This window comes from Sander vitreus, chromosome 4 (assembly GCF_031162955.1).
Source record: "Sander vitreus isolate 19-12246 chromosome 4, sanVit1, whole genome shotgun sequence".
NCBI lineage: Eukaryota > Metazoa > Chordata > Actinopteri > Perciformes > Percidae > Sander > Sander vitreus.
The window spans coordinates 25,417,443-25,425,193 of record NC_135858.1 but is presented as its reverse complement, the minus strand read 5'-3'; the positions used below and the strand labels follow the sequence as shown (position 1 = coordinate 25,425,193).

The 7,751-nt window shown below is 42.7% G+C and overlaps 1 protein-coding gene across 4 annotated transcripts in view; it reads left to right on the top strand.

Annotated features, from left to right (window-relative positions):
- Nucleotides 1-576: 576 nt before the first annotated feature.
- arhgef10la (Rho guanine nucleotide exchange factor (GEF) 10-like a) overlaps nt 577-7,751 on the top strand; it is a 121,360-nt gene continuing 114,185 nt past the window's right edge. For all 4 annotated transcript variants that reach the window (XM_078249160.1, XM_078249159.1, XM_078249161.1 and 1 more), the window contains exon 1: nt 577-996. The gene's annotated coding sequence lies outside the window, so the exon portion shown is untranslated. The remainder of the gene's footprint in view (nt 997-7,751) is intronic.

The following is a 7,751-nucleotide window of genomic DNA, read 5'->3' as shown; positions in this document are numbered from 1 at the left end:
GTGAGTGTGTGTGTGTGCGTGCCATGTATCTGAAAGACGTCCTGAATAAATAAAGGTTGAATAAAAAAAAAAACCTCTAATGCTTCTGATGCTTTTTCATATGCTTATCAGTGCACAGTCAGCGCTTATATTTTTGATACAAAATACTTCTTACGTGAATTATTATTTTGTAACAAAGTATCATTTTTTGAATTCTTATCAAATATATCAGACGTATCGCTTCAATTCCTTTGGCTGCTCCCTTCAAATCTCCTTTGTGTTGATGAGCATAAATCAGTTACCACCTTTTCTTTCTAAATCTCAGCCATTAAAGAGAAATTCATTCAGCTGACTCCGGTACAGTATGAACTTCAGTCCCACACGGAAGTGTTTTCAGACAGCATTGCCGCTGATTCCTTTTGTCCAACCCACTTCTTCTGTAGAAATCCCCTGATTGGTACACATACGGCCCCCTAGGATTTCCATTGGCCGCATGCTTGACTTTGCCACTCTGCCATTGGTCGGTTGTGTCTGAAAGCCCTCCCCCTGCTTTGTGCTGCTGTCTGGGCAGCAGCAGGAGTCTGGAGAGTGGGAGGAGGGAGAAAACCAAAGAAAGGACAGAATGAGACTGGAGAGGCTGAGTGGGGAAAAGGACCCATCTAAAAAAGAGAGGGACAGAGAGGGGAGATAGAGGAAGGAACAAAACCAGAGAGGCGAGAGAGAGGTAGAGAGAGAGAGAGAAAGAGAGAGAGAGAGGGGGGAGGGAGCAAAGAGGGTTAGCTCATCTAGAGCTGCTAGTGCAAACGTGCAGGGGAGAAGTTGTGGGAAAGTAAACAGAACAGGAGAATTCCAATCTGTTTTTCAGCCACTTGCAGCTCTCACAGGGGACCACAAAGATGACTGTGCTGGACCCGGCAGTGTGGTAACAACTGAGAGTTTATGGGAGGCTATCAGGATTAAAGTGTCACCAGGGTGCGCCTGAAGCTTCTTGGAGGACATACTACTGAAGACAAGGAGGTGAGAGGCGTATATATTTGTTGTCCTCTAAACACTTTCCCTCTTTCCTTTCTTCCTTCCTTCCGTTCTGTCTCTCCTCTTTCTCCCTCCTCACTCTCAGCATGGTTAGCATGTTGCAAAGACAGCAGCTTTGTCCAAAGGGGGCTATTGATGGAGTGGAGATGGGGGGGGGTTGGGGTGGATGTGCTGGTTTGTGCTTCTCTGTCTCAGTCCAACAGCCACAGGAGCAGCTGAGAGAGCAAGGGGAACGTGGAGGAGGAGAGGATGGGAACGGCAGATAACCGTGTGGCCCTTTGGCAGAGTACACACACCATCATGGACGATTAAATCTTAGCCTGCCTCAGAGAGCTGGCGGGGCCTTGTTATGATAGCAGCAGTTCCTGAGACAGACACCAGGAAGGATGAGTGAGCGATTGGCAGCTCGTCCCAGATCCCACACCTCTGGTCGGCTGTTTTCTCACAGCCTCCGGCTATAAAAAGAGCCCGGGCCAGGCCTTAACCATTCTAGTTTGACGGTTGCTTCCCGGAGTACAATAGCCCCTCCCAGGATGGATTTCACGCTGCCTCTATACTCTGTGCAGAATAGAGAGGGGAGCCAGGGAGGAGAGGGGTGAGGGGGGGGTGCTAAGGGACCTCTGACCAAGTAATTTGCATTTTGAGCTAGGGCACTGTTTCTGCTTCACTTGCCGGATGTCCAAGTGCCTTTTTTTTATTTATTTTTTTAAGAAACTCCATGGACTCACTGTATCACATTTTTGTTCACATTCCAGCACTTCCAACAGACATTAACAATCCATGCATGCACGCATGGCCTGAAGCTACCACAAAGACTTCACTATCAATGGGAACCACACATTCACCCATGACAACTTGCACTCACACAGTCATATGTACACATGCAAGGCCTTGGCGCTCAAGTACACAATCAGTCATTTGATAGTGGTGACACGCCTGCCACATGTTTAAAGGTGTACTGTATTACACACTGACTACATCCCTTTAGGAATGTCAGATCATTATCTAAAAGGAGATATTCAGGGGCGTTTGGAAGTTGAGGCTTACCTACAGTGTTTTGTTGTCACACTCGCATCATGCTACCCAAACATTAGCCTGGTCCTACCAGACTCTGGTACTTTTCATTTGTACAGAGAGTCTGGCTACTTTCCACTGACAAGTGTTAACTTCCTTGAAGGCGGTACTCTGTTTAAGTTCAAAACTGTTGGATCTGCCCAGAGCCACTCTGGATCTGCCATAACCAATCGCTAACGTTTGGTCGTGACATTTTAGATCTGCGTAAGCGTAGTTCAAATGACTATTGTTGTTCGGTACTCGTGTGTTGTGTCTCAGTTGTTGTACTTGTGGTGATACCATTGCCCAAGATGAGGCTGAATTTGGAGGCGATAGATCTTGTCTTCTCAGTACTCGAAGGAAACTTCATCCTGGAGCTTTGACTTTAAATGAAAACTAGATTCACCGTTTAAATTAGGAAACTTTCGGCTTCGTCTTTGCTATGCTAATATGCACAAGTAACACGCCTGTCGTACAGGATCATCACAAAAACTAAAAACAACACTTCAAATGTGACTTTCTGCAAAATATTTGATCTTAGTGTTGGTGAAATCTTAAAAGTTATTGAGCCAGGGGCAAACACTGGACTTTGAAAGTGAGGCTGTTTATTAAAAAGACAAAGACAGATGTTTAATACATTGGTCATTGGTACAGCTTACCCTTATATGTTAGAGTCTGGATCGGGCCGGATTTTTCTGTCCGAGCCTGGCCCGCGTCCGACAGAGCCGTGACCGAACCCGGCCCGAGGCCGACAGGCATTAAGATATTTATGTCCGAGACCGACACAGTTAAAATCTCATTTTTTTTCCTCATACTAATGACACATGTACGTTTGTTTGTGTGGAAAGCTTTTATTAAGCAACTGTAGGAAGGCATTCGGAAATGTCAATAGATGAGCGCATCAGCGCACATGGGGCAACAAGCGCACGTTAATAAGCTGTTAAAATGTTCAATGTGTTAACCTTTCCTGCTTTCTTCGATTCCGACCGTGATCAGAAAACCAGGGGAGACTCGTTACCTCCAGGGCCGACGTTATAAAATGAATAACGTCGGTCTCGTTTCTGGTGAGCAAATGAATGAACTTGGCTTACAGTCTGGGGTTTATCTCGGACACCGCACACACCGTGTACAAAACTTAAACTTATTCCACCATTTCTGCTCCGGTCGCATCTACACGTCTGCTTCCTCTTTCTCTATCTCTCTTCTGCCCACTGTACACACGAAATGAGCTCTCTTAAAGGAGCTGCAGCACCATTTTACAACAAATGCCTTATCACGCTGATGTGACCGAGCCCGACCTGAACCCGACCATAATTTCTAAATATCTGTCCGAACCCGGCCTGTTGGGACCCGTCGGGCTCGGTTCGGGTATCCATGCCTTATTATATGTAAAGAAACAGCACAAAAAAGCATCATCTGTGCACTAGAATGTATAAAAGAGGCATTCAACAGATTTCACACTAAAGGTGACTTCATTTATTATGGGGATAACTAAGCCAGTGAAACCAGTTTTTCTGCGGCTCTGGAGAAGCTGTGTCAAGTCTGAGATTCTTTCAAAATAACCATGATGACATGTCGGCTTGGGGTTGGAACCTGGAAGTGTGCGGTTTGAAAGGCGTGGACATAAACCAGACAGGGAGTGTTTAACTATTTGTTGCATCAGGGCAGGGTTTTCAAAGTCTGACATTGGGCGCTCCTCAGACAAAATTGAGACAACTGCGACCCCCTTACATCTCCCATCATTCGTGTCATACTGTGAGGTACAACTTGATTTTTTCAGCCTATATTTGTCCCTATTTGCAACATATCCATGTACAATTATCTCTGGATTACTTTGACACCAAACAAAACCCCAAAACTTGATGATTCTCAGGCTAGTTTCTGGTTATTGTTCCATGTGAGGCACAAAATCTCCAGCTGCCTCTCTGTCAGCTCCGCAAAAATTTATGCTGAATTGTATATTTTAAAAATATTAGTTGTGCTTTATGTGGTTGACGTTGGACAGTGATGGCATGTGGCTATGAGTCACTCGTCAGGATGGGGAAATCAACTTGACTTGTGTCTTCTGCTGACTCTGCTAACCTCCTGCTAACCTCCTGCCGACTCTGCTAGCCTGGACTAGCTATCCAGCTGGCCAGGGAAGTTATAAAATGTAAACATCTGAGTAAACAAGGAAGAAAAAAATGGTGAAGATGAGCTCAAGCTAGCAGGACCATCTTTGCGGTCATCTCATGACTAACAGTCAGAATCAGGATTGGGGACATCAACTAACCAGTCTCCTGCTGACCTAAGCCCGGCCGCTCAATTTAAAACGTAAAAATCAGAGGAAACACAGAGGAAAAGGTGAAGATGGCTATTAGCTATGATATATAGCTACAGTACGAACCTGCGTCCATCTCCATCTCTACATCAGATGGGGCAAAGCCTGAAGCAATTGAACACCTACTGCCACTTCTCTGCTGGGCGTCCTGCTAGCTAGTGTGCAGGCATCGGACGGTGAGCTGGGTGGCCTCCGTGCCCGTGTCCGTATCCAGCGGGATGTCGCGATCTGTGGTGTCCTTTTGCTGAGACTTGGCTGGATCCTGAAGTGCCGGCGCCATTCAACCGAGTGACTCTTCTTCTGTGTGCCGATCTTACAGCCACATTCTGTTTCATGATGAATCATGCAGAAGGAGCTGATGGGATAACTGGAACTCTACCTTGCACGTTTTCATGTGACAAATAAAATGAATTGATTGATGGATGTAAGGAGCGTCTTCTTCTAGGATTTCTAATTGATGGACATCTGAGAGAATATCCTCGTAAAGTGCAGGTCACACTTATATAAAAATATATGTATTATTTCTGTTTGACTGAGCTATGACACTCTTTGATGCTTATTGCGGCAATCAGTGGCGCTAAGTGTTTTAAAGTAGCTGCTGCTCCACCTGCTGAGCGTGTTGATATGGTTTTATTTCAGTTAGCCTAATAGCTGGTTTGATTTGCATTGAGAGATGATTTTATGGAAAGTACCCCATGCCAATCTCTAGGTATGGTGAAGGGTATGTGATGATGTGAGGCTATTTTTAATTCCAAAGGCCAAGGGAACTTCATCAGGATGCATAGTATCCTGGATCCATGAAATAACTGGCCTTTAAAAATAAAAATCTGCCTGCCTCTATGGGAATTTAACATATGTCCCCTGTATTTTAAGGAAAAACATGTATTTATTTACGATACATTATTCATTCACAAAGAAAATTGGTGTCCTTAAAGATTGGATTTTTCCTCATTTTTTTTAATTAAAGCATTAAGATCAATTTCCTAAAGATGATTTTTTTATTCCTCTTTTTAGTCAACTTTAGCGTTGGTGTCCTAATTTTTTCACATGACTGTATATCAGCATACGGTTTTAGGACTGTGTTGTTTGTATCGTTTTTTTGACAGTTTTTGTCATTTGGGACATTGTCCACCTCCTTTTCTGTCCAGGAGAATTGTTACATTCCTTATTAGAAAAACGTAAAGGTTACAAATGTCCTGCTGTGGCATCTGGTTTTTGGACCATTTTGTTTGTACTGTATAAGCAAAGTGTTAGTGTTACATCTCAGTTAGGTTAGGTACTTGGAGGAATTGTGCAATAATGACAGATTCACACATTTTCTTTTGTTTACAGTAAATAAATAATAAACAATTACAAATCTTAAAGTCAAGTTCATAAAGTAACTTTCTTTGCATTCATTTGATTCCCAATGAATTATTTATTCATGTGATAAAACATGCGATTAATCGTGATCAACTATAGAAATTTGGCGATTAATCACGATTAAAAAAATTTATCGTTTGACAGCCCTATTGTCAAGCAATTCTATTATGTTTACATTCTTGTCTTTTCATAGTCATAATTAATATTTAATGATAAGCTATTGCACTGTTCAATCCCTGCACTGTTCACTTTTGCACTACCACCATTGCACACCCTCTACCATAGAACCTTATGGTCATTGCATCACATGGTCTTTATAATCACTTCACAAATAGTTAACGCTTTACATTTCTGTGAGTGATTTTTATGTATGTGAGATATATGTGTGTATGTGTGTTTGTTGTGTTATGGTTGTCTAAGCTACTGGATGCCTACAATTTGCCTACCTACCTACCTTTCTTTCTTTCTTTCTTCACCTCACTCTGCCTCATGTCACTCCCTCTGCGCCACCCTAACCTCTGCATTAGGGGAAGTGGAGGATCCATTGCTTTTGGAACTTGACCCACACTAGGAATTAAAAAGTCAAGACATCTCGGCCGCTGTTGCAATGATTTTGGCCATTCCTTTTTTCAGTCTGTCTCGTTACTCGCCAAACTTTATGGAAATGTAATTATATATTGCCAGAATACCCCTTTTAATGTGTATCATGTGCATATGACAGAAATATCTATCTATTGGAATAGTAAGGTGACTAACAAGACATCAATCAAGAATCAAGACCCATTTGAGTAACTAATGTCTTCCATTCATTTTTACTGGCTGTCAGGAGGGACTGCAGCACTTATTAAACCATTATTCTCCCCCACTAATAATGGTTTTGCACAATGGTGTAGTAGAAAATAAAAGTAGGTGGGAAGGGAAGAGATTGAGTGAGATTGGGTTTTGAAATCCAGAAACACTGACACAGAAAGGTAATTGACGTACACGGCATTGATCAACAACCCAGCCGAGCCTCTGCAAATACAGCAGTCGCTTTGTGTTACAGGATCCATTAGTTATCTTTAACTTGTCATACACTGAAAAATAGTGTGCCAAAATTATTCGAAAACAAATGACTTTGTTTCATTCTAAACTGGACATATACTTTGTTTTCTTAACAAACTAAAGCATAGTCGAATTTACACATTCAGGACATTCTTATTCAGTTCAGTGTTTGTACATCACAGCACACATGAGTCCAGTACGCTATTGTGCTTTGAGCACAAATGCCAGATACTCCCACTGTGTCCTTGACTGATGGAACACCATCAGCACATCACTGCTGTTGTGGACGTTACTGGAGCTGCCCTCCACAGCAGAGGACATATGAAGGCCAGACTGAATGAATAATACAGTATGTCCCTGAATGTCTTTACAGTGGCAAATTGACGGCAAACCCTAGGGGGAAGTATCTCAAATATGCATAGATAACCTAATCGTGTTGTGTTTACAGTGTGGTATGATATTCTCCAAATGGCCTTTGGCTCACAGTCTTCAGAAATTCATTTAAAGTGAAATTTAAAATATTCAAACTATTTTTTATATTTAATGCAGTAGACTTCGCTTCGTCTGTGTTCTAAAAATCTTCGGAAGGGCAACTTTCAGCTTTTTCAGCGAATCCATGAAAGCCAAAAATGTCTGTAAACAGCCTCCCACTCAGATTGTTATGCCTTTTGACAGCGTTAGAAATATATATTCCGTCTGTTCTCAAGGAGCTGTTTGCACTTCCTAAATTGGCTGGGTCACATTCGTATCTCTTGATAGGTAGTCCTCAGGGACGCTGAAGGAAGCAGCGCCAGAGGCAGAAACGTCTCTGCCTGGCACTGTTTATTGTTGTCAATAGTTCGCTGGTCTCTGATTGTCTGCTGAGTGTTTGTGTGGCATTTTTTGTTAAGAAAAAAGCCTTAAGTAGCAGTGTGTGCGCTCAGTGACTTTCTGTTAGATTTCCCAATGCTGTTCATTCAGT